Source organism: Microtus pennsylvanicus, chromosome 1 (assembly GCF_037038515.1).
Source record: "Microtus pennsylvanicus isolate mMicPen1 chromosome 1, mMicPen1.hap1, whole genome shotgun sequence".
NCBI lineage: Eukaryota > Metazoa > Chordata > Mammalia > Rodentia > Cricetidae > Microtus > Microtus pennsylvanicus.
The window spans coordinates 151,819,507-151,845,612 of record NC_134579.1 but is presented as its reverse complement, the minus strand read 5'-3'; the positions used below and the strand labels follow the sequence as shown (position 1 = coordinate 151,845,612).

Here is a 26,106-nt window from a genome sequence, read left to right as displayed (position 1 = left end):
TCTAATAATAAAGAAGACATGAAGTTGGATGGGATATTGGCTGGGCATGGTTCAAAAAGTGTTGAATCAAGCAAGTTGAAGTGAAGGTAATTAATGTGCACGTTTATATGTATAAATGAAAAGGATAAATGAAAATATATTTGAAAATAAATGATCAAATGTCATATGCAGATAAGTGTATGTTTTCACCTGCTTTCACCTATATATTGCTTTTATTATGTTTAGACATGTTCCTTGTATCCCTTATCTCTCCAAACTAATTTGGGATTTCTTTCTGTATGCTTGAATACCATTAATGAATAAAAAAAATGCTTTGGACCTTTCACAGGGCAGAACTTAGATAGTTGGGGAAGACAAATTTGTTTTTTTATATATTTTTTTATTGAGAAAATGAGAGAAAAAAAACAAGTTTCCACCTCCTCCCAGCCTCCCATTTCCTTCCCCCTCCTCCCACCCTTCTTTCCCTCCTCCCACCCTTCTCCCCCTCCCCCCACTCCTTTCCCCCTCCCTCTCCAGTCCAAAGAGCAGTCAGGGTTCCCTGCCCTGTGGTAAGTCCTAGGTCCTCCCCACTCTGTCCATATCTAGGAAGGTGAACATCCAAACTGGCTAGGCTCCCACAAAGCCAGAACATTAAGTTGGATCAAAACCCCATGCCATTATCCTTGGCTTCTCATCAGCCCTCATTGTTCGCCATGTTCAGAGAGTCCGGTTTTATCCCATGCTTTTTCAGTCACAGTCCAGCTGGCCTTGGTGAGCTCCCAGTAGATCAGCTCCACTGTCTCAGTGGGTGGGTGCACCCCTCGTGGTCCCGACTTCTTTGCTCATGTTCTCCCTCCTTCTGCTCCTCATTGGGACCTTGGGAGCTCAGTCCAGTGCTCCAGTATGGGTCTCTGTCTCTATCTCCATCCATCACCAGATGAAGGTTCTATGATGATCAGGGAAGACAAATTTGAATCCTGGGAGAAAGAATGGTAGAGTCAGGGAGACACCATGGAGCAACCACCAGAGTAAGACATGTGACATGAAGGCCAGCTAGCTTGTAGTTTCTGTCCTGCCCAGTTCCCACAGCTCTTTAGCCCCAAAGAAAATCACACAGAGGTCTCCATAAGTTGTAAGCTGATTGGCCCATTATCTCAGGCTACTTATTAGCTCTTGTAGCTTACATTAACCCATTATTCTAATCTATTTTATCCACATGGCTCAGTACCTTTTTCAGCTGGCAGGTCACATCCTGCTTCCTCAGTGGTCTATGCAGGACTGGGAGGAATCAGCTTCCTCCTTCCCGGAATTCTCCTGTTCTCATTGTATCACCTCTACTTCCTGTCTGGTTTTCCCACCTATACTTCCTGCCTGGCCAATCAGCATTTACTTAAAACATGATTGACAGAATACGGACAATTCTCCCACACCACAGATACAACAAGACTTTGCCAGTAAGACACTGCCACTTGTTGATATATAGATTAATAGAAATGGATAAATTAATATAAGAATTGGGCAATAAGAAGCTAGCCCTAACAGGCCAAGCAGTGATTTAATTAATACAGTTTCTGTGTGATTATTTTGGGTCTCAGCCTTCTGGGTGATCGGGAACCAACGAGCAGCCTCCCACTACGTTTGATATTCTGGGAGGCTGGGATAAACAAGCAGAACTCCCTGCAACGAGATGTTACACTACCATGGTGGACTAAATCTATGTAAAACCTGAAAACGCTTGGAAAGGAACTCTAGATACAGAAAAACAAAGTTTAACCTCATTTCTCTTCAGCTGTTGGCATGCTGCAGCTCTCTTAAGGGTGGTTTTCCTGATTCACTAGTAGCAGAAAAAAAGCTGTGTCTTTTTAAAAAGGCAGCTTCCTGGGCCATGCTGCCAGTGCAAACTGTGTCTGGGTTACCTCACTCAAAATAATGTTTTCTAGCTCCATCCATTTTCCAGCAAAATTTAATATGTCGGGTTTTTTATTATTTTATTTTTACATTTTGCTGTGTAGTACTCAGTTGTGTAAATGTACCACAATTTCCTTATCCGTTCTTCAATCAAGGGGCATTTAGGTTGTTTCCAGGTTTTGGATATGACAAACAAATGCTGCTATGACCATTGCTGAGCACATGTCCTTGTGGCATGATTGAGCATCCTTTGAATATATACACAAAAGTGGTATTACTGGGTCATGAGGAAGTTGTTTCCTAATTTTCTGAGATATCACCACACTGATATCCAAAGGGAATGTACCGGCTTGCATTCCCACCAGCAATGCCAAAGGGGTGCCTTTTCTCCACAACCTTTCCAGCATAACTTGTATTCAATGTTTTTGATCTTGTCCATTGTTTTATTTTTGGGGGGGTGGTTTGGTTTTTCGAGACAGGGTTTTTCTGTGGCTTTGGAGCCTGTCCTGGAACTAGCTCTTGTAGACCAGGCTGGCCTCAAACTTACAGAGATCCATCTGCCTCTGCCCCCCGAGTGCTGGGATTAAAGGCTTGCAGCACCACTGCCCAGCAGTCTTGGCCATTCTCACAGGTGTAAGATGGAATCTCAGAGTTGTTTTGATTTGCATTTCTCTGATGACTAAGGATGTTGGACATTTCCTTAAGTGTATTTCAGCCATTTTATATTTCTCTACTGAGAGTTCTCTGTTTAGATCTGTACTTCATTTTTTATTTGATTATGTGATCTTTTGATGGCCTATCTCTTGAGTTCTTTGTATATTTTGGAGATCAGACCACTGTCTGATGTGGGGTTAATGAAGATCTTTCCCCATTCTGTAGACTGTCATTTTTTTCTTGTTGACCATGATCTTTGCTTTACAGAGGCTTTTCAGTTTCAGGAGTTCCCATTTATTAATTGTTTCCCTCAGTGTTTGTGCTGCTGGGGTTATATTTAGAAAGTGGTCTCCTGTAACAATGTGGTCAAGTGTATTTCCCACTTTCTCTTCTATAAGCTTCTCTGTCTGGCTTTATGTCTGGTTTATGGTCTTTGATCCATTTGAACTTGAGTTTTCTATATAGTGATAGATATGGGTCTATTTTCATTCTTCTACATGTTGATATCCACTTATGCCAGTAACATTTATTAAACATGCTTTTTTCTATTTGATATTTTTTTGCTTCTTTGTCAAAAATCAGGTGTTAGAAGGTGTGTGGTTTAATATCCCAGTCTTTGATTCAGTTCCATTGGTCCTCTTGTCTGTTCCTATGCCAGTACCAGGCTATTTTCAGTACTGTAGCTCTGTAGTAGAGTTTGAAGTCAGGGATTGTGATGCCTCCAGAAGTTATTTTATTGTACAGGACTGTTTTGGTTTTTGCTTTTCCATATGAATTTGAGTACTATTCTTTCGAGGCCTCTGAAGTATTTTTCTGGGATTTTGATGGGCATTGCATTGAATCTGTAGATTGGTTTTGGTAAGACTGCCAATTTTACTATGTTAATTCTGCCTATCCAAGAGCATGGAAGATCTTTCCACTTTCTTGCATCTTCTTCAATTTCTTTCTTTAAAGATTTAATGTTCTTCTCATACAAGTCTTCCACTTGTTTGGTTAGAGATACTCTGAGATAGTTATGCTATTTGTGGCTATTATGCAGTATGTTGTTTCTCTGATTTCTTTCCCAGCCCTTTTATCATCTGTGTACAGGAGGGCAACTGATTTTTTGAGTTCTTTTATCCTGCTACATTATTGAAAGTGTTTATGAATAATAGAATTTCCTTGATAGAATTTTTGGGGTCGCTTATGTAAGCTATCATATCATCAGCAAACAGTGAGAGTTTGACTTCTTTTCTGATTTATATCCCCTCGATCTCCTTTAGGTGTCTTATTTCTCTAGTTAGGACATCAAGAACCATGCTGAATAGATATGGAGAGAGTGGGCAACCTTGTTCCTGATTTCAGTGGAAATCTCCATTTAGTTTGATGTTGATTGTTGGCTTGCTGTATATTGCCTTTATTATGTTTAGGTATGTTTCTTGTATCCCTGCTTTCTCCAAGACCTTTATCATGAAGGGATGTTGTATTTTGTTCAAAGCGTTTTCAGAATCTAATGAGATGATCATGTGGCTTTTATTTTTCAGCTTGTCTATATGGTGGATTACATTGATAGATTTTTATATGTTGAACCATCCCTGAATCTCTGAGATGAAGCTGACTTGATCATGGTGGATGATGGTTCTGATATGTTCTTGGATTCTTTTTGTCAGTATTTGTTTAGTATATTTGCATCCATGCTTATGAGTGAGATTGGTCTGTAATTCTCTTTCTTAGTATTGTCTTTCTGTGGTTGGGTATCAGGGTAATTGTAGCCTCACCAAAAATTATTGGCAATGTTCCTTCTGTTTCTATTGTGTGGAATATTTTGAGGAGTATTCGTATTAGTTCTTCTTTGAAAATCTTGTAGAATTTTGAGCTGAAACCATCTGGTCCTGGGCTTTTTTTTGATGACTGTTTCTATTTCTTCAGCAGTTATGATTTGTTTAATTTGCTTATCTGATCTTGATTTAGTTTTGGTAAGTGATATTTATCCAGAAAGTTGTCCATTTCCTTTAAGTTTTCCAATTTTGTGGAGTACAGGTTTTCAAAATATGACCTGATGATTCTCGGTATTTCCTGTGTGTCTATTATTATGTCCCCCTTTTCATTTCTGATTTTGTTAATTTGGATTTTCTCTCTCAGCCTTAATTGGTTAATTTGGATAAAGATTTGTCTATTTTGTTGATTTTCTCTAAGACTTAGGTTTTTGTCTCATTGATTCTCTGTATTGTTTTTTTTTTGTTTCTATTTTGTTGATTTCAGCTTATAATTTGATTATTTCCTGACATCTAGTTCTCTTAGGTGAGTTTGCTTCTTTTTGTTTTAAAGTTTTCAAATGTTCTGTTAATTCACTAGTGTAGGATTTTTCCAGCTTCTTTATGTAGGCATTTAGTGCTATGAACTTTTCTCTTAAGGCTGCTTTCATTGTATCCCATAATTTTGGATATGTTGTGTGGTCATTTTCATTGATTTTTAGAAAGTCTTTATTTTCTCCCTTTATTTTTTCCTTGACCCATTGATGATTCAATTGAGCATTGTTTAATTTCCATGTGTAGTGGGTTTTCTAGAATTAACATTGCAGTTGACTTCTAGTCTTAAACCATGGTGATCTGATAAGGTACATTGGGCTATTCCAATTTTTTTGTCTTTGTTGAGATTTGTTTTACCAAATATGCAGTCAATTTTCGAGAAGGTTCCATGAGGTGCTGAGAAGAAGATATATTCTTTTCTGTTTGGATGGAATATTCTACCATCTGTTAAGTCCATTGAGTCATAACATCTGTTAGTTCTCTTATTTCTCTGTTGATTTTCTGTTTGTCTGACATGTTTAATGGTGAGAGTGGAGTGTTGAAGTCTCCCACTATTAATGTGTGGGATATAGTATATGATTTAAGTTTTAAAAGTGTTTCTTTTAAATATGAGTTTGCACTTTTATTTGGGGCATAGATGTTCAGTATTGAGATTTCCTCTTGATGGATTTTTCCTGTGACTAATATGAAATGTTCTTCTTTGTCTCCTTTCACTGATTTTAGCTTGAAATCAATTTGTTAGATATTAGAATAGCTAAACTAAACTTGTTTCTTAGGTCCATTGATTGGTATACTTTTTCCCAACCCTTTACTCTGAGACAATGTCTGTCTTTGAGGCTGAAATGAGTTTCTTGTCTGCAGAAGAAGGATGGATTCCACTTTTTGTATTTTATCTGTTAGCCTGTGCCATTTTATAGGTGAGTTAAGTCCATTCACATTAAGGGATGTTAATGACCAGTGATTTCTATCTCATGTCAATTTAGTTTTAATTATTGGTGATGTTAATTTTTGCATTTTCCCCTTCTTTGGGATTTGCCGCTATCAGACCATCAATTGTCTGCATTTTTGTTGGTGTAGCCAACTTCCTTGGGTTGGAGTTTTCCTTCTAGTATTTTGTATAGGGCTGGGTTTGTGGCTAGGTATTGTTGAAATTCCATGACCAAAATTAGTTCTGTCATGTAATATCTTGTTTTTTTTCCTTCTATGGTGATTGAAAGTTTTGCTAGGTATACTAGTTTGGGCTGGCATCTGTGGTCTCTTAATGTCTGCGTGCCACGCACCGCACCCCCGTGTCTGTGCTCTGTGCACTGGCACCCAGTTACCAATCTTCGGGAAAGGGGCTGGAGGTTAAAATACACAGACACACACAGACAGAGAGACAGAGACACTGGTCATCCTTGAATTCCCCAAGAATGCCCCCTTTATTGTGTTCAGGGGCAGATTATATAGAGATAGCCATGCCCCAGCCAAACCCACCAGAAACCACTCTCCTGCCATCAGGAACTCCTGAAGGTCTCGTGCTCAGATCTGCTATAAGCACTCAGATCAGGGGATTACAAGAAATTCAGGATCTGGGCTCTCACTGCTCCCAATATCGCCCCCCTAATTTTTTTTATAAAACAGAAGACCCTCCTGACCAAACCGCCTTATGGTCACTTTGATTGAACCTGTGCTCAGAAGAGAGTGACAGCATCTCCTCAGGAGAATACTGGGTGCCAGCGCACAGAGCGCAGACACAAAGGAGGGCACATTGCGTGGCGTGGCAATTGGAGGTCCCACCGAAATATCGGCAATTGGAGGTCACAGCCAAGATATCGGGAACTAGGGAACACTAAAAGGTCGCCCTTAGAAGGTGAGGGTGGATTGGGGTATATGTGTTAATCCTGACGTCCTTCTCTTGGTTTGGCAGCAAGTGGAAGTCAACCAAGAAAGAGGGGTAAATGAACAAGGTTGTCCCTGGCTGGAGGGGATGTATGTATTGGGAAAAGATAGAATGTATACAGCTTAAAAAGATAAATGTGTACAGATGTATGATATGTTGATTGTGCTGTCTTTTGTGTTCTGGACTGGAGAAAGACATTTAATTCTAGGAACTGCTAAGAAAGGTATCTTGACTTTAAAATATGGGCTTAAGAATTTGATGCTTTGGAAAAGAGGTTCTGGTTTTTTTTCTTTTTTTTTTTCTCTGTATCTTTTTATTTTATTTTATTGAAAAAAAGGAAAAAAAAGTTTCCACCTCCTCCCAGCCTCCCAATCCCCTCCCCCTCCTCCCACCCTTCTCCCCCTCCCCCTACTCCTCTCCCCCTCCCTCTCCAGTCCCAAGAGCAGTCAGGGTTCCCTGCCCTGTGGAAAGTCCAAGGTCCTCCCCGCTCCGTCCATATCTAGGAAGGTGAACATCCAAACTGGCTAGGCTCGCACAAAGCCAGAACATTAAGTAGGATCAAAACCCCGTGCCATTGTCCTTGGCTTCTCAGCCCTCATAGTTCGCCATGTTCAGAGATTCCGGTTTTATCCCATGCTTTTTCAGTCACAGTCCAGCTGGCCTTGGTGTGCTCCCAATAGATCAGCTCCACTGTCTCAGTGGGTGGGTGCACCCCTCGTGGTCCTGACTTCCTTGCTCATCTTCTCCCTCCTTCTGCTCCTCATTGGGACCTTGGGAGCTCAGTCCAGTGCTCCAGTGTTGGTCTCTGTCTCTATCTCCATCCATCACCAGATGAAGGTTCTATGATGATATGCAAGATATTCGTCAGTATTATTATAGGATAGGGTCATTTCAGGTTCCCTATCCTCAGCTGCCCAGGGAACTAACTGGGGACATCGCCTTGGTTCTGGGAGCCACTCTAGGTTCACATCTCTTGCCAACCCTAAGGTAGCTCCCTTAACTAAGAATTGTGCTTCCGTGCTCCCCTATCTAACCTTCCTTTATCCCAATCATCCTTTTCCCCCAAGTTCCCCCTGTCCTCCCCTTCTTCCTTTTCTCTCCCCATCTCCCCTTACACCCATCCCACACCACCCCCAAGATCCCAATTTTCTCCCCAGCAATTTTGTCTACTTCCCGTACTCAAGAGTATCACTATATGTTTTTCGTTGGGTTCATCTTCTTACTTAGCTTCCACAGATGATGAGAGCCTAAGGATTTATTTCATATTCATGTGGTTTGAATTCTCGAGACCTGCTGAAATGTTGCAGTGGAGTGTGAGCGGTAAGGGTCCAAGGCCAAGCGGCTTCAGGCAGCAAGCACTGAGGGGCTGCTACGCCTGCAAACCCTGGGACCTGCCTTGAGGACCAACAAGGCAAGAATGTTAGGCCTGCTTCCAGCGCAGGCCTCAGGGTGCAGAAGCCCAGCAAGACTGCAACAAGGCCCATTGGCCTGGACCTCTGTCTTAGCCTGGGGCAACTGGCTGGGATGGGATCAGCCCCACCCTGATGGGGTTGGGGCCTGCGGCTCCACCTGGCCACACCTCCACCTTTCAGCTCAGTGGGGAAGTGGAGCCTCTGCCTCTCCCCTGTTGCTGCGGCCCATGTCTGAGCAGGACTAGAAAATGGAAGTAAATTGTAGTAAATACTCCCCAAGAATTCAGCATCCCCACTCAGCAGGAAGTAGCCAGACAGATTGACAACGCCCAAATTCCCTAAAAGATTGTTTAAGTGGGGCCCCTTCAGTGTTTGCAGAGCAGCAAGCCTGCTTCCCTGAGTTCCGTTCCACTCCATGCACCAGTTTGGACCCAGAACGAATGCAGCTGGGGTTAGAAGGCAGCTGGACCTTGAGATTTCTGTCCAGTGTTCCAATGTGGGTCTCTGTCACTGTCTGCTTTCATTGCCTCATGAAGGTTAATATTCAGGAGGATGCCTATATGTTTGTCTTTGGATTCACCTTCTTATTTAGCTCCTCTAGGATCGCGAATTATAAGCTCAATGTCCTTTATTTATGGCTAGAAACCGAATATGAGTCCAAGGTCCAAATCAGGAGCAGAAGGAGAGAAAGCACGAGCAAGGAACTCAGGACCGCGAGGGGTGCACCCACACACTGAGACAATGGGGATGTTCTATCGGGAACTAACCAAGGCCAGCTGGCCTGGGTCTGAAAAAGCATGGAATAAAACCGGACTTGCTGAATATAGCGGACAATGAGGACTACTGAGAACTCAAGAACAATGGCAATGGGTTTTTGATCCTACTGCACGTACTGGCTTTGTGGGAGCCTAGGCAGTTTGGATGCTCATCTTACTAGACCTGGATGGAGGTGGGTGGTCCTTGAATTTCCCACAGGGCAGGGAACCCTGATTGCTCTTTGAGCTGATGAGGAAGGGGGACTTGATCAGGGGAGGGGGAGGGAAATGGGAGGCGGTGGCGGGGAGGAGGCAGAAATCCTTAATAAATAAATAAATTTTAAAAAAAGAAAAAAAAAGAAGGCAGTTGGAGTAAAGCTAGGTGGCTGTGGTGGAAGGCACATTGCCTCAGCCCAGTGGGTGCCTAGCCTGGCGGATGCCACAGCAGTGCCAAGAGTATCAGCAAATGCAATAAGTGCTGGAGCTGAGACAAGCTGGAGCACAGACCCCACTGGGCTGTGCAAGAATGCAGCAGTGGGGCAAGGAGAAGGCAGTGTCTCTTCCAGGCTCTGCATGCTAAAGAGTCCGTGGCAGAGCAAATTTAAATCAAGAGACTGTCCTATTGTAGGAGCAGGTGGATTTATGGCTAGTACAACAAATGTCTTGTTCATTATTTCATTTGTATGACATCTGTTAATATTGCTAATGCCTCTTATGTGGTGAAACAACTCAATGGTTACTTGAATAACCCTTGAAATGTTACAATTAGCACACCAGATTGTAACTGTTTTAGCCAAAGGGTCAATTAGCAGAAGTAGGATCAGCTGGGCTGCTAGGGAAGCCAAAGAGGTGCACTCAGCTGACAAGAATGAATGTACACGGGGGTAAGGCAGCTGTAGTATGTTACACAAAAGATAACACAATCAACATATCATACATCTGTACACATTTATCTTTTTAAGCTATATACATTCTATTTTTTCCCAATACGTCCCCTCTAGCTGGGGACCACCCTGTTTGTTTACTCCTCTTTCTCAGTTGACTTCCACTTGCTGCTAAACTGAGCGAAGGACATCAGGATTAACACATATACCCTAATCCACTTTCACCTTCTGAGGGTGACCTCTCAGCATTCCCTAGATCCCAATATCTTAGCTGGGACCTCCAATCGCCGATATCTCAGTGGAGACCTCCAATTGCCACACACCGCGCCCCCGTGTCTGCCCTCTGTTCACTGGCACCCAGTTACTGAGCTTCAGGAAATGGGCTGGAGGTTGAGTTTACAGATGCAGATGCAGACTGACAGACGCAGCTCCCAAACGCTGGTTCAGAAAGCCCCTCTTTATTAACACCACGTAGACTTAAATACACTGCAGTTAATGGTCAACAGGAGATCCTCTAACTAGGCACAGCTTCTAGTAACTTATATTAAAAGGTTCTAGGATGGAAAAGCAACTGAAGGACAGGACTCATTAATCCCAATATCTGTGTAATGTTTGACCATAACCTTCTGGCTTTCATTGTCTCTAATGAGAAGTCAGGTGTAATTCTTATAGGTCTACCTTTATATGTTACATGGCCTTTTCCATTTTCAGCTCTTAATATTCTTTCTTTACTCTGTATATTGAGTGTTTTGATTATTATGTGACAAGATAACTTTATTTTTGGATCCAGTCTATTTGATGTTCTGTAAGCTTCTTTCATCTTTATAGGCAATCTTTCTTTAGGTTTGGAAAGTTTACTTCTATAATATTGTTAAATATATTTTCTGTGCTTTTAACTTAAACTCTTGTTCTATACCTATTATTCTTAGATTTTGCCTTTCATGTTGTCCCATATTTCCTGGATATTTTGGATTAAGCTTTTGTTAGATTCAATTTTTTCCTTAACTTATGAGTTTATTTCCTTTATTGAATTTTCAGAACTTGAGATTCTCTCTTCCATCTTTTGCATTCTGCTGTTCATGTTTGCATTTGCGGTTCCTGTTCATTTTCTCATTATTTCTGTTTCTATAATTCCCTCAGATTGTGTTTTTTTTCTTGTCTCTATTTGAGTTTTCAAGTCTTGAATAGTTTCTTTCATATGTTTGATTTCTTTTTCCTGGTTTTCCTTGAGGGATTTGCTGATGTCTTCCAATCTTTTGTTTGTCTTTTCTTCCATTTCCTTAAGAAAATTTTTAATTTTCTCTTTAAGAGTTTTAAACATTCTCCTGAAGTTATTTTTTTCCAATGGTAAAATAAAACACTTCACTGATTTTTATTTAAAATATGTGTCATATATTCATTCAGATCATACATATCTTGAATAGAGGGACAGATTGTGTTCATTTTTAAAATTTATTTATTTATTTATAATTTCAACCTCCTCCCACCCTCCCATTTCCTTTCCCCTCCCTCCATTTACCCTCCCCCTCACTCTTCAGTCCTAAGAGAAGGCAGGGTGCTCTGCCTTGTGGGAAGTCCAAGGCCCACCCCTCTATCCTAGGAAGGTGTGCATCCAAACAGACTAGGCTCCCAAAAAGCCAGGACATGCAGTAGAATCAAAATCCAGTGTCATTATCATTGGCTTCTCAGTCCACCCTCATGGTCAGCCACATTCAGAGAGTCCGGTTTGATCACATGCTCATCCAGCTGGCCTTGTTGAGCTCCCACTAGATCAGTTCCACAGTCTCCGTGGGTGGAGGCACCCCTCATGGTCCTGCCTTCCTTTCTTATATTCTCCTTCCTTCTGCTCTTCATCTGGGCTTTAGGAGCTCAGTCCAGTGCTCTAATGTGGGTCTCTGTCTCTATCTCCATCCCTAGCCAGATGAAGGTTCTATGGTGATATGCAAGATATTCATCTGTGTGGCTATGGGATAAGGCCAGTTCAGGCACCCTCTCCTCTGCTGCCCACAGACCTAGTTGGGGAAATCCCCTTGGACATCTGAGAAGCCCTCTGGAGTCTAGAGTCTTGCCAACCCTAAAATGGCTCCCTTAGTTAAGATATATTCTTCCCTGCTTCCATATCCACCCTTCCTCCATCTCAATTATCCCATTCCCCCAAGCTCTCCCCAATCCTTCCCTTCTCCCTCCTCTCTCCCCAACTACCCTTTTTCCCAACCCACCCCCACCCCCTGCTCCCAACTTTTGCCTGGCGATCTTGTCTACTTCCAATATCCAGGAGAATAACTACATGTTTTTCTTCGGGTTCACCTTCCTATTTAGCTTCTTATTTGCCATATGTCAATATAACATTTCAGTTTAAAATCTGTATTTTGTGTCTTCCTTGGTTGCTGTTGTATTTCATATTATTTTATACATACTATTATTTGATCTTAGAGTTTGTTAGCTTCATGAAACATCATATAACATACATAGGAATATAAGGTCATAGTTGGCTATAAACAAAGATGTCATCATGTGTCATTTACAAATTTACAGAAATATAAAACATATCCTCTTAATTATATTTCTTACAGAAAAAATTACAATTTGGGAATCTTTCTCTGCCTTCTGTGTGCATGAAAATGAGGTCAGTTGCCCAGAAAATGTAAACTAAGACTTGAAATAAATTGTCACATCTATTTTGTTTTGAATTAACTGCAATCGCCGACATCACCTAATTCATACTTTCCTTTCTCTATTGAGACATGAAATAGAAGATAGAGCTAAAGCAGTTCTGTGAGTACTTAAGGTGTAAAAGTGACAGTGTGGACCTTAGTTCATAATGAAGTTTAACATAGACTATCTGTCAAAGAGCTCTGACTGATCTTGCAGAAGTATCAAGTCCTGTCAGCTTTTAATGCCAACTCTAGGGGATCCAGAATTTCTGGCTTCTCAGAACACCTGTACCAATAGCACACACAAAAACACACACACACACACACACACACACACACACACACGCACACCCAGAGAAGAAAGAAAGGGAGTGTATGTGATAAAAAGTAAAATAAAATTATTATGTTTAAAGTAATAAGTGTGATATTAAGGTTGTATCACCATTACCAGACCTCTAGTGACTTTAAATTTGCATATGGTCTTCAAGCAAGATTTACTTATTAAAATACAAATAATACATCACTATACATGCAGTCTGGGCAAGATGCAAGGCATGTCATGAGAACAAACTCCTTAGCACATTTTGACCTGGTATTTCCTGATTTGTGGCTCAAAATGTGCTAAGGAACACATTCTCTTTTGACGGATACCTTGTTCAGCCTAGATGTAGTAGGCAAGGCCCTTCCCCTACGTTATGTTCCTTATCCTCTCTGAGGAGTGTATGGGGGGTGGGATGGGGAGGAAAGTGAAGCAAATGGGAGGAAGAGAGTGAGTGGGAACTGGGATTGGTATGTAAAATAAAAAAAATATAGCTTCTTTTCTTTCTTAAAAACATAAAATTAAAAAATATAAAAAACAAGCAATAATAAATACAATTTAAAAAAATTAAGATTAGAGCTTGTAAAAATTAAGCTCCAAATGAGTCGGAAACATATGCATATAGATGCATTTAAACAAGAGCCATTGTAAATGAAGCCTATGTAAAATGTAAATATGGAATGATTTGAACATATAATTTTAAATCCATGTGCAGTACAAAGTAATTATTTTAAAGACAACAAATAATAAGCTACTTGCATGGCACCCATGCACTCAAAGAGGCAGATAAAAATTATTCCCTGAGTCCAAACATTTGTTTCTGTGGTTTGATTTTCCAAGGGATACAATAACACATGGAAATACCATAACTTGGTTATTACTAAGTTTACAGAAAATTGAAAAGAAATTCTACAGATATTACCTAAACAAGTAAGTGCCTTTTAAATATATCAGTGAAGAAGATGTAGTTACCAAACAAAATAACTTTTCAATGTGGAAAATTAAAGCAGAAATGGGGAAAATTGTAAGATTTTAACTATACTATTGATATGAATGTGTGAAAACTGAATGATAAATGCAATATTTACTATCCATAAATGTATCTGGCAAAAAATAAATGATTGTTTACCATGGGCCAATGCCAATCTAACAATTGAGAAGGCTAAAGCATTCTAAATTAATGAAGCAATCAAACAAGCAATCATCAATAAATGCATAGAAGCACAAAACTGCTAAGCATGTTGCATTCACAATAGGTCTTACCTTTCCTAGGACACAACCAAGGGTTAAGTCAATAAGATGTTCTGTTTGGGAAGTACTCTGGAGGCCCTGATGAATAACTTGGAGGAAGGTTTTCTATGACACTTTATTTTTTTCTAACATATTGCAAGAGCATTTGGGGGATAACTATTCCTCCATGATGTATAATTACAGCTAATATGTGTATTATAAGTATTTCAGTTAAGATACTATGACAATATGCCTCCTTTAGCCTTTTCCAAGCATCTTTAGTGCACTCTTTTCTTTTCCCTTCCTCTATATTTCTTTCCTTTTCATCACTAATTCTTATGTGGTGGCACCAGCATTTTACTACCTCTTTCTAGAGCTAGAGCCCCATTCAAGCTTCCTCCGCCAAATTCCTTTTTTTTTCTATTCTGGCCCGATTATTTTCCTTGAGGATTCTCTCAAGGTATATCCTCAGATCTAGTGTCCACAAGAAAAAGAGAAAACACGGCATTTGATTTAGGAAACCAAATTACCTCACTGAGCATTGTTTATCTATTTTCATCTAGTTACCCGTGAATTTTTGACTTGAATGGCAATAAGGGACAGTTATGCCAGTGGGTACATGATAGTTTTGGGTCATACAATGCCTGTTTCTTAAAACAAATCCCTTACCTCTGTCTGCAATGATTTCTGAGCCATTGTAGGAGGGGTTGTGATACCAATGTCCATTTATACCTGAGCATTTCAGAGGGTCCTATGGATCACACATTTGACCAGTTATGGAACTCTGTGCCCATCATATCTATTGCAAACAGATGTTCTCTGCTGAGGGTTGAAAGATTAATTTATGATGAATAATCTGTGGGTATGATGATAAGTCTTTGGGTGTATGCTTTCTGATGTAATGATTTATTAGAGTTGTGGTATTAGGCTCATCACTGTGGAGCATGGTATGCCTATTCACACTTAACTGGCCAAGATACTTGTGTCAGGTATAGATTTAACTTGTGGAGTAAAACCTATGGTCAATGAAAAATTGATTAGACACTCTCACATTATTTCTTCCATAATAGACCAGTGGATATGTCTTTCCATCCACTCTATCTTTATCTCACAGGTGGATAGGGCAAGTGATTCCTTTTCCTCCTCCAACCTGACCATACAAAATTATGATACATTAAAGGTTGCCAGTAGAGATTAAGCTTCCAGATGACCTCTGTTCAATTTCACCATGTTCTATGAACCAAATATGTAAAGGAAAGGGAAGGAAAGTTCCTTACTGCAGAGTTCTAGAGAGAAACCAAGAGCACTGGCATAGCCTGAAATGATTAGGGATAAATCAAACCCCATTGTCTAAAAGCTCTGACACAGGGAGCCTGTGTCTGACACTGGGCATTTTCTTTCTTAAAAGCTTGACTCTATTGGGAGAATTATTAACCCAATCTGAAGGAACTCCAACTAAACTCCCAATTTATATATATCAATGTATAGATTCAAGGACTATCCTATAGTAAAAGTTTTCTCTATGATAGTTTTGAAAGGTATTTAGGATTAATTAGCCCTCTCACTATTCTATGCTCTATCCTCTCCTTCCATCTGTTGTGGAATATTATTTTAAGATTTGTTATATTTGTTTATGCTCTCGTAAATTTGTTTAATGATGCAAAGATGTGGTGCATTCTTTTATGTTGCATTTGTTTAATTGTGTGAGGCTGTGTTACTTTGCCTGTCTAAATCATCTGATTAAAAAAAAAAGAGCTGAATGGCCATTAGCAAGGCAGGAGAAAAGACAGGCAGGGTTGACAGGCACAGAGAATAAATAAAGGGGAAACCTGGAAGGAAGAAGAAAGAAAAAGAGACTGTCAGCCACTGAGTCACACAGCCATCTCTAGAGTAAGAGTAAAATATATGGTGATTCTATGAAGGGGTCAAGGTTAATTCACTCAGAATAAGTGTTTCCAGATATTTCCAATTTTTTGTAGAATATGTCTTGTTACTCTCCCTCCATGATGAAACCTAATGTGAAAGGATCTGCTCATTTGGGGCCAATAGTGAGGAACATGTGCAAAGAATGTATATTCCTTGCATAATTTCTCCCATTTGTATGCTGGAGCCTAATCTTCTAATACTTCTGAAGCGCACTGACTGCCTCCCTTCAATGCTGGGAGACACGGCTGTGGAGGGCAGGCATACACAACATGTTATGTCAACATAAGAACAGTTTGAAATTTAAGATTCCTCATGTTCCCTATCCTCAGCTGCCCAAAAAACTAACTGGGGACATTGCCTTGGGCTCCTGGGAGCCACTCTAGGTTAAAGTCTCTTGCCAACCCTAAGGTGGCTCCCTTAACTAAGAATTGTGCTTCCGTGAGCTCCCCTATCCAACCTTCCTTTATCCCAATCATCCTTATTCCCCAAGTTCCCCCTATCTTCCCCTTCTCCCTTTTCTCTCCCCATCTCCCCTAACCCCCAACCCACCCCACCCCAAAGATCCCAATTTTCTCCCTGGCAATTTTGTCTACTTCCCATAGCCAAGAGGATAACTATATGTTTTTCCTTGGGTTCATCTGAAATGACCCTATCCTATAGCAATACTGACGAATATCTTGCATATCACCATAGAACCTTCACCTAGTGATGGATGGAGATAGAGACAGAGACCCACCCTGGAGAATTGGACTGAGCTCCCAAGGTCCCAATGAGGAGCAGAAGGAGGGAGAACATGAGCAAAGAAGTCGGGACCACGAGGGGTGCACCCACCCACTGATAGTGGGGCTGATCTATTGAGAGCTCACCAAGGCCAGCTGAACTGTGACTGAAAAAGCACGGGATAAAACAGGACTCTCTGAACATGGCGAACAATGAGGGCTGATGAGAAGCCAAGGATAATGGCATGGGGTTTTGATCCAACTTAATGTTCTGGCTTTGTGGGAGGCTAGCCAGTTTGGATGTTCACCTTCCTAGATATGGACGGAGGGGGGAGGACCTTGGACTTTCCAGAGGGCAGGGAACCCTGACTTCTCTTTGGACTGGAGAGGGATGGGGAGAGGAGTGGGGGGAGGGGGATAAGGTTGGGAGGAGGAGGAGGGAAATGGGAGGCTGGGAGGAGGCAGAAACTTATTTTTCCTTTTTTTTTCAATAAAAAAAAAGATTCATCATGTTATTGAAAGTACTGGCTATCTTGTTCATTTTGGTTTAAAATGAAAAATATTGTCTGTGCTTTTGTATTTTTGGTGTTAATTATATGAGATTATGAACTACAAACTTTATCATTTCTGGACACTCCATGACCACTGTGCCCCTTATGTCTTCCAGGTAATATAGAGGCTAATGGAGAATAGTGATTGGTGGTACTGTAGCTAGGGTTTTCTGAGCCCATCTTGGAGATACTCTTATAGTCCAAGAATAATTAAATGTGCAGGTTCTGGGAACTTTACCTTGAGTTACATGAACAAACCACATAATAAATCTCATAAGGCACCACTGACACAATGACAAAAAAAAGGAGCAACGCTGTTAAGTGTGGTGTGGTAAACCAATGGATATAATTGTGATTACTAAACCAAAGTATGGGTAAGAGGCTTCTTACATGAGCTTCGGGAAATTTTATATAGCTTATTATCATCAAACAAAGCCTACATCTCTTTTTCCTTATCTCTCTTCTTTAGCATTAATTAATTAAAGATTAATACCAGAATGGGGTAAAGTATTGTGAAACCATTCCATTATCCACAACACACAGGAAGGGGGAAAATCTGTGAGGAATAGAGAGATAAATCATTTTTTTCTAACATCTTTTCAGAGACCTGAACACTTGACAAAACTCCTACAATATGAAAAAAATAGAAGTTCCCCTTTTGGCGATAGTACTGATGTGGCAAACCCATGACAGGAAGGACTTGCTCTCAGAATGAAAACCTTTCTGATAGTTCTGAAAAACATGGTCAGACTGCCCAAGGAGCACAAGAAAGAACAATAGCAAGACCCATCATGACCCTGATGCTCAGAATGCTGTTGTGTATTGGTAAGACGTGAAGAGGGAGAGTAGACACTCATGTCTTTAGGGAACCTTCCTCCATAGCCAGATCTGATTCCATACAGTAACTGGGGATCCAACTTGTTTCTCAGATTGGAAAATGCTCTCAATAGGAATTTTGTTCCAGGTCTGAGTGTGGGACACAAGACTACAGTACTGGCAGGTAAGTGACTCCATCCCAGGATTTTATTTTTCACTCTGGAGACCAGAAATTACTTTTGCTCTCCTCTGAATCAACTCTTCGCAATGCAGGGGGATAAAAGTGTTTATGGATAATGCTATAATGTCTGTCAGTGCTCTATGCTAAGACCTTGGGTCTGAGGGGGAACTGTACAGACACTCAACCTTTGATTTGCTTGCAGGAACCCTCCCAAAGCCCATCATCTGGGCAGAGCCACACTCTGTGATCGCCATATACACACCTGTGACTATTTGGTGCCAGGGTTCCTGGGAGGCTGTGGAGTACAGTCTATATAAAGAGGGAAGCATAGATCCTTGGGACAGACAGCACCCTCTGGAACATGAGAACAAGGCTAAGTTCTACATTGAAAGCATGTCAAAGGACTTTGCAGGAATATACAAGTGTTACTATAGAAGCCCTGTTGGCTTGTCAGAGCACAGTGAAACACTGGTGCTGGTACTAACAGGTGAGTAGTGACTAAGGGGTCCCAGCACAGGCTCTCCCCTTAGAAAGAGTTCTGCTCTCAAGGGGAACTGCCCTCAGAGCCCAAGCCTGCAGGGCAATGTGGGTAGCTTGAGTTCATTTCACACACTTCCCCTTGTATCCTAGGAGTCTATGATAAACCAAGCCTGTCTGTCTGGCCCAGCCGTGCTGTGATTTCAGGAGAGTCAATAACCATGCAGTGTAGCTCATCACTGCGATTTGACAGATTCGTTCTGATCCAGGAAAGAAAACATAACTTCTCATGGACACTGGACTCACAGCAACATGGCAACATGTCATTCCAGGCTCATTTTGTTCTGGGCTCTGTGACAGCCAACCACAATGGAACATTCAGATGTTATGGCTATTTTAAAATTGATCCCCATGTGTGGTCAACATCAAGTAATCCCATTAACATCCTTATTTCAGGTAAGAACTCTTGACCCATGTTTTCTTAATGCATATGGTCGCTCATATATCTTCTCTAAGAAGGGCTCTAGCCTACAATAAGACTAAGGAAATCCTAAGGAAGGATACTTTTCCATCCAAAGGCTTTCACCTCTCATAGCAGAAAAACCATCATCAACAACTGATGCAAGTCCTGCCCTCCATGAATCATTGTAATTTAGAAGTGGCAGTAGGATTTAACGGAGACACACATTCGATTAAGTGATAAGATATTGTCTTTGTATTAGTTAATTTTCCATTTTTGTGATAAAAAACCATGTTCTAAAGTAACTTGTAAAGGAATCCGTTCACTCCATCTATTAGCTTACAGTGCATCATGAAGAGAAATAGAATTAGGCACTCATGGCTAGAATTGAAGCAAAGGCCAGGAACACTGCTTATGGACTTACTCCCCAGTGTCATGTTCAGCAAATTTTCTTGTAACCTCAAGGTCCAACTGCCCACTGGTAGAACCGTCAACAATGGGCTGGGCCCTCCCACATCAATTATGAATCAATTAGGATAAATTACCCACAGACTTGCGACAGACCAATATAATCAATCATTTTTTTCAATTAATATTTGCTCTTTACATGTTTCTAGCTTGTATAAATTTAGCGAAACCCAATGAGAATAGTCTCCAATGGGAATTTCAGCCCTTCATTCTCCTCCTTTCTTTATTTACTGAAAACTCTGAGTCTCGTCTCATGTCACCTACTGTTCATAAAAGTCTTCTGGCAAAAAAGGCTTCTTGATTGGTGCACAGAACCAATCAAGCAATTCTGAGTCTCTCAGAGTCTGAATTAGCCCATTGCATTCAACAATAAAGTTTTTTATGCCTGGATGGTACTGAACTGTGACCTTGTTAAACAGCCAAGAATCCAAAGGTACAAAAAACTGGTGTGACAGAATAAGAACCAGTTGGAAGTATGTAAGATCCATATTGAGGTAGAAAAATAGACAAGTTATATTCAAGGACTGAGAAGTCAAGTATTCACCTGCCCATGTGTTTCTGACAGAACCCAAGGAGCAGTTCCTCACTCCCACTGCGAATGGCAAGTGAGAACTCTACTCAGAGTTGGGTACTGCAAAGCTTGAAATCAATATGTGTATGTAAAGTCTCCACTGGGACTGGAAAATTGGTACAACTGGATTTTCTGCACACTTTCAAGCAGCAGGAAAAGTTCATGCAGGATCTGCAAGATAAAATACCATTAGAATAACATGCATTTATTATTAGAATTATTCAAACCTTGGGGGAATCATAAGAATGGTTCAACTCTCTTAACCATGTTATATACTCTACTGAATTTATTTGATTCTCTGTAGAAGCTCAAATCATTAGAACATGAAAAGAGCAAAAGTATATGAAATTTAAGTGAGAAACACAATTCCAGATTAAGAGATAGGCACAAAGGGTTGATCTTTCAAAGATATTGGGGACTGGGTGCACAACAATTTATTGTGAGAAGACTTTGATGAGACTTAACTTATTTGACCTCTTTATGCAGAACCTCCAGCCTCACAGAACCAACATCACATAGTTGAAAATCTCATCCGGATGTTTGTGACTGCCTTGGTTCTAGTGACTCTAGTGATTCTGCTGTTAGAGGCTTGGTACAGCAAGAAAATGGAAAAAGACTCAATTAAGGGATAAACAAAAAAAATACTGCACACCACACTTGAGAAGACTGTGGGGAATAATTCTGGTGGTTCCGTTCCATTTTGTAATGAAAATTGTATGTACATTAAGGAATTGTATTCTGAGATGGTCCAGGTACCTAGTATATTATAGGTGCATGGAATTCTGGAGTTTATGTCAAGAGAACTTTGTCTGCTCAGCTGTGTTCCTTTCCCCACACCTCACTTTGGATACCTGCTCAATTAGTCCTCCTCTTCTTACCTGCATTTATCATGTATGCCATGGGCCCTTGATTCTCTCACTTTCAAATAACATTTTCCTTTACAGTGTCAGAGTCAATATTGTTCATCATGGGTCTTTATCTTTATGACTGACAGAGAGAAGACAGGCTGAAAACAAACAAAAAAATCAGAAAATCCAGATTCCAGAGTGAACTTAGTGGGATGAGTATAATGCCCCTGAATTCTCTGTGGAGCTTTCAGTACCTTCTGTAATGATTACTAGATTGATCTGAGAACCTTTTTTGAAAATTTCATATTTGTTTTCAATGTATTTTCAATACTGTGAAATAAAGTCGTGCAATACTGTTGCAATGATTCGAATGGTTCTGTGATCTTAAAATGTGGCATGTTTCAATGTTTGTTATTTAAAACATTTACAAATAAAAAACTAACATGACAGACTGACATATCCAGACCTGAAATCTCTGCAACTCCATGAACTTCAGAGAAGTTAGAACAGCTATTCTAAACCTGTGCTTCACACTGAATTTGATACTTCCAAAAATATCATTTTATTAACACATGTCACTTTTGACATTTGATCATCACCGTTGAATTCCATTGTAGTCATTGACATGATTCCAACTTCAGGTCACATGTGTGGGGTGCAGGAGTGATTCAGAGATGATGCCTTGTCATCTGAAATTTCACAGTTCGTTAGTGTTTAATATGAAAGCAGTTGCTTTATATGTGACCTTAATCTAACTGGATAATATATTGAAAATATAACTTTCCTCCAAATGTGAAAACCGGGCTTCTCATTAAAAAGATTTTGTCAGTTCTTTGAGAATCTCATACAATATATTTTGATCATAATTAAATAGACTCTCCAGCTTTTCCACATCTGACCACATGGAAAATAATTCAGAACTTCTGAGCAGATAATAAATTTGTGTTAAATGGTGCTTTTCTTTTTTTTTTGTTAGATTCTGTTTATTGTATTCCTTGCTAGTGAGATATCACCATGAAGCACACAAACCTACAGTGTCAAACATTCTTGAATTTTGCTTTGGAGCCTTTCCAAGAACTAGCTCTTGTAGACCAGTCTGGCCTCAAACACACAGGAATCTGCCTGCCTCTGCCTCCCGAGTGCTGGGATTAAAGGTATACATCACCACCTCCGGGTTAACATTCTTGAATTTTTATGGTTTGACTATTTCATACCTTTATATGATGCATTTTGTTATTGTTACCCAAACTCCTTTTCTGCATTCTACTCCCGCACCAATACAATCATATATTTTAGAAAATCTTTGTGTGAGGCCCCCTGGGTTTAGTAAGGACAATCTGCCTAAGCACAGGAAAAGGTTATTTGGTGGAACAAGAAAAACACAGTTGATGCTGTAACACTGAAGAAAAGAACAGACTCTCTAGAAAAAGAAATTGCTAATTGCCAATAGCCTCACTAGAGGTGTTCACCTTCCATCACTTATTTTTATTTCTCTTTCTTTGAGATATAGACATTCATTTAATTTTTGTAAACTGTGTTTAAGTTGTTTAATTGAGGCAACTCAACTTGAAGCAAACAGTGCATGTGTGGGGGAGAAAGTGTAGTCTTATATAGAAGATCAAAAATTTCATTTTTTAATTTAAAGGAAACAGTTTGTGTAATTTCCCCAATTTTAGATGTTCACAGCATTTCTTTGTAAAAAGCAAAACAGTGTTTTATTTTGTTTGCTTTGTAAATACACCTTATTCTAAAGTGGCTTAGTCTTTTAAGGCTTTTAATTAAAGTATAAATATGTCATTTCTCCGCTCTAGCTCCTCCTAAATATACTTCCAGCATCCATGATCCTCACCATTCACTCACAAATTCAGGTATTTCTCTTCACTATTCATGTTGTTATATATAAATATAAACCAACAAATTATATAAAAACAGACTTCTGTATCCACTCTTTGTTTTCTATATGTATAACTTTCTAGGAATAACTCTTTGTTGTTTTGCGTTTGTGTTTTCTTTGATGTAATAAATTTATTGGTATTGTTGCTTTAAGTGGAATATCCATTAATATAAACTTTATTAATTATGTAGGCCCATATTTCTACTGGTATGGCAGCTAGGCTCTAAAGACATAGGCCCTACCTGAGGTGGTCACATACTCTTCCAAACAGTCTGTCACTGCCCTAACAAAGGGTCAGGATGTTGTTTTACTACTCCTTTCTTTGAAATTTGGAGGATGCCTGATAGAGATGCTAATTTGAGCCTATGTGACAGCTAGCATACACAGCAGATAGGTAGATGTGGACATGACTAAAAGCCATTCACCTGGTTACCTAGGAAACAGAATGCCAATGTATTTCCCCTCAGTAAAGTTTTGGTATAAAGACTGTCTGGAGAATAAAGCATGAGGAATTCATCAGGATGTGAACTCAGGACTTGATGAGAGTTCACTAAGAATCTCCCTCCCAATAAAGCCATGTGAGTTGTGCCTTTATTCCCACGCCTCCATGCCAGTCCAAAGAGAGACAGTTTATGTTGGGGTCTGGTCCAGAGAAATAATTTATGGTCCAAGCTAGCACTGGACCCCGACATAATTGTAGTGATATTTTATTTGTATTTAAATAAATAAAGCTTGCCTGAAGTTCAAAGAGTAATACAGTTGCATTGATCAGCCTTACAAACCACACAGTCGTGACACACACCTTTCATCCCAGTAGCCACAATAGGCTGCCATGGAACCCGGGTGGAGTGGTGCATGCCTTTAATTCCAGCACTAGATAGGAATATAAAATGGAAGGTGATGGCTCTCACGCACAGTCTCATTCATAGATTTCCTAGAGGCTGGATCTCCATTTTAGTACTAATGTCAAGGTAAGAGCCATTGGCTAGCTGCTTTGGTTTTCTGGCCTTCGGGTTGAACCCCAATTTCTATCTCTGAGATTTTACTAATTATGCTTTGATTAATTATTAAGTTTTAACATTTGCAAGACTTACTTATTGTTCAAATAGAAAGTGAAATTGTTCATTCTAAGAGAATAAAGGCCTTTGTCTTGGATGGCTGTAAAACAATATAGTGATCAGCTGTATATTGGTCAGGTTTCCCTAGACTCATTTTACCCCTCGATATCCTTCTGACTATGCTTCCAATATTAAGTATTCCTACTATTCTGTACCAAATTCAGGACCTCATCTTAAAAATGATGTTTGTTACATAAACCTATAAACAAATATATTACATTCATTGTTGTCTATGTGGATAAGTATTTATGACTGATCACATGGTATTTTTTCCCTTTCAGTGTTTTATTTGCTGCACTAATTTCACTGTTTTGTTTTGAGTGGCATACACATAAACATAAACATTATTTCTTAAGCTTTGATATTTGCAATGCTTTTTCATAGGACAAAGAGAAAATAAAACTGGTCATTCTAGGGGGCTAAACGCTTTTGTCTGTTCTCACAGTCATAAAAATTCTTGCTTTTATCATGTATTAATCACTGTTTTCTATAGTAACAGTAATTATATATATATATGTCTCTCTCTCTCTCTCTCTATATATATATATATATATATATATATATATATATATCCAGTAGATGTTAATTCAACAATGCTGACTGTCACACTTGTTCTTTAGGACAAGCCAGAATCCCAAAGAATTAGGATCTAATGACAGTGAAGGACAGTACATCCTAAGGAGATCAAGACTAGGCAGACAAAGAGAAAGCAAGCTTACTTCTTCCATGTCCTTGTCATAAACTGACATTAGAAGGTGTAGTCCAGATTAAATGTGAATATTCCTACCTCAAAAGATATACATTGAAGGACGGTGCAGGTGGATGGACCCTGACAGCACAGGCGGACAGACCCGGATAGCCTCTGCAGCCGACGGGGACCAGCGGTGACCAGCGCCGCAGCAGAGGATGCAGGCTGCAGGTGGCGAGGACCGTCGTGGCAGCAGATGCAGGCTGCAGGGACCAGAGCGCGACACCGAGAGCAGATCACCCCACTACAATTAAATCAAAGAGGTAGGCCTTTGGTTGGCAAGGTGCCTGGCAAAGGATGAGCCGGGTCCTATTCCTGAAGACCCTTATGAGGGGTGAGAGGGACATTGGCCCCCAGCAGGAGCCAGGAAACAGAGCAAGGGCATTTTGTAAGAGGAGCCCCTGGCCAGCAGGGAAACCTGATCCGGTTTTAAAAGACCCATTAGATAGTATCGATAGGAGGAGATGGGCAGGTGCCAACTCAAGAATTCACCCAATAATCTGAAAAACAACATGAAAACACCAGAACACAATGATCTTACAACAAAAGGACTTCAACACCCTAACATAGAAGAAGTGGGAAAAAATGACTTTATGAAAGCAATAGAGTCCCTTAAACAACATGTGAAAAATGCCCTTATAGAAATGGATGAGAGGTGCACCCACACACTGAAACAATGGGGATGTTCTATTGGGAACTCACCAAGGCCAGCTGGCCTGGGTCTGGAAAAGCCAGGGATAAAACCGGACTCTCTGAACATAGCGGACAATGAGGACTACTGAGAACTCAAGAACAATGGCAATGGGTTTCTGATCCTACTGCACGCACTGGCTTTGTGGGAGCCTAGGCAGGTTGGATGCTCAACTTACTAGACCTGGATGGAGGTGGGGGTTCCTTGGACTTCCCACAGGACAGGGAACCCTGATTGCTTTTCGGGCTGGGGGGAGACTTAATTGGGGGAGGGGGAGGGAAATGGGAGGCGGCGGCGGGGAAGAGACAGAAATCTTTAATAAATAAATAAATAAAAAAAATTAAAAAAAAAGAAATGGATGAGAAATATAACAGAAAGTTTGAAGAAATAATTAAATATGTACATGATACCCTGGGAAACCAAGAAAGAACGATCAAACAGGTAATGAAAACAGTTCAAGAATTGAAAACTGAAATGGAAGCAAGGAAGAAAACACTAACTGAGGACCAGCTGGATATGGAAAATCGAGGTCAACGAGCAGAACCTACAGAAACAAGCATAATCAATAGAAAACAAGAAATAGAAGAATCTCAGATTCTGAGGATACCATAGAGAAAATAAACACACTGATCAAAGAAAAGAGCAAAGCCAACAAATTCTCATGACAAAACAT

At 40.2% G+C, this 26,106-nt stretch overlaps 1 long non-coding RNA gene across 1 annotated transcript; it reads left to right on the top strand.

Annotated features, from left to right (window-relative positions):
- The first annotated feature begins 17,901 nt into the window (after positions 1 to 17,901).
- Positions 17,902 to 18,628, top strand: LOC142832183 (uncharacterized). Its single transcript, XR_012907203.1, has 3 exons — positions 17,902 to 17,986; positions 18,126 to 18,161; positions 18,361 to 18,628. It is a non-coding gene; the product is annotated as an uncharacterized LOC142832183 (long non-coding RNA).
- The last annotated feature ends 7,478 nt before the right edge of the window (positions 18,629 to 26,106 follow it).